Here is a 1951-nt window from a genome sequence, read left to right as displayed (position 1 = left end):
GAGAGAGAGAGAGAGAGCGAGAGAGCGAGCGAGAGAGCGAGAGAGCGAGAGAGAAGCAACATGGTGGAGGACTACCGGGGCCCGGCCGGCAGGCGCAGGCGCACCATTAGCATTGGCTGATACGACTTAAGCCGACTTAAGTGGCCTTTCCTGACCCGGTGACCCTCTGGCTTCCACGCGCACCCCGACATCTCTCTCTCGCTTCTCTTCCTGTTTCGAGATATCGAGCGCCATGGCCTTCGAGTCGAGTGTGCAATGAGTCTGCCCCTCGTGTCGCTAAGCATGCCGCCTTGCGTGTTGCATGTTCTGTACCGCCGGTGGTGGCCGGCCGGCCTGGGACGGGCCTCAACCTTGTGCCCGCCTCTGCACGCCACCCCGTCCCCCTTCCCCCCTTTCTTTCATCCATCTATCCGCCCGACTACCCAAATGAATGCTATTTCTGACATTTCGTCTACTTCCCATAACATGCCTTAATTTCGCGGGTATCTTTTACCCCATTGCCAAATGTGTCTACATCACCAAAATGGGAGGCCATTTCGTTTAATTCAGACTTTTTCTTCATTCGTTTTTTTTTCTCAGTCCGCGTTTACTGGCCTAGTGACCCTAGAGGTGGCACGGGGACCCTGCCCCTGGAGACGCACGACTTGCGGGCCAAGGCGAAAGCAGCCGCCCCGCCTGCCGCCCCGCCTGCCGCCCCGCCTGCCGCCCCGCCTGCCACAGCGCCACGCCACGCCGCGCCACGCAGCCCTTCCACTCGCCGCTCCGCTCCCCGCGCCTCCGCTCATGCGAGAGACGCACGGGGGTGTGAGAACGCGCGTCCAAACCGGACAGCAATGAGCGGTCCAGGTAAGTGCAAAACAGACGGAAATATTTTTTTTCTTCATATTTTTCTTTAAACGGCCTGACTAAATTGTTGTGGGTCTTTTAATATGCAGCTTACGTATTTCTCGTAATATGGTAGCCGTTCGCTTTACTATCCTTCCTTTTCAATACGCCGTTTATTACACGCGTTATTTAAAACGGTGTATTTAAAAAAAGGGTCATTTCATCCATTCTACCCAAACACATAGTTGTATTTGGTCTATAGGTAACGCATTTCGTCGAAAGGCTCCGGTTTCAGAAGTAATCGCAGGCAGTTATTTGCGCGACCAGAGTTATTCCGTTGAGCCTGACCTCAGCAGTGTGGGAGCCGGGCGGCGGGGCCGGCCGCGGCCTCGGCCCAGACCCAGGTGCGGGCGTAATCCGAGTACTTACGGCGCTATCCTGTCGCTGTGCTAATGTTACGCTAACGCCGTTGGCATAACGTTACAGCCCGAATGCTCTTGTTTTATAAAATCCCCCATCCCCCTTCTTGCTTAGCCACGCTCGCGCGCCATTTCTCCCGAGCCGTGTAGCTACCCCAATGCAAGGCCGCCGTCGCCGCTGCCATGGGGCCCACACAGCAAAAGAAAAAAAAATAGAAAAAAAATACACCCATTCGTGTCTTTTGTCGCCCGTGCGCCTGCGGCGCCGCACCCCAACCGGCACGTGTGTTTGTCGGATGATTGTCACTTTGTTATTCGGATGCCAATCCCTCCCGCTCGCCCGCACACGACACGGTCCCATCCCCATTCACATTGACATTCCGCCCGCATTGCTGTGTCACATTGGTCACATCGGCTTGTGATCCTCGCACCCCCCCCCCCCTACCTCGTCCCGCAGCCCTGACCCTGCCGTAACTTCCCGCACTCTCCGCTCCTGCCCCCGTCCCCCCTTCTGCCCGCACCATTTTCCGTCGCTCTTCTGCGACCATAGCGAAGGGGGAAGGGAAGGGAAGGGAACCGCAGCAGAGATGTTTACTGAGCGCGACACACACCCTCACGGCTCAAAGACCCATTCCCAGTGGTGATCGATCTCGCCACCGAGGAGGGTCATCGATATCAGGAGCCACAGGGCGGCAGGGGGCGTGGCC

The sequence above is a fragment of the Frankliniella occidentalis genome, unplaced genomic scaffold, assembly GCF_000697945.3.
Source record: "Frankliniella occidentalis isolate FOCC.00 unplaced genomic scaffold, Focc_3.1 Scaffold78, whole genome shotgun sequence".
NCBI lineage: Eukaryota > Metazoa > Arthropoda > Insecta > Thysanoptera > Thripidae > Frankliniella > Frankliniella occidentalis.
The sequence above is the reverse complement of the archived record's forward strand: the minus strand, read 5'-3'. Positions refer to the sequence as shown.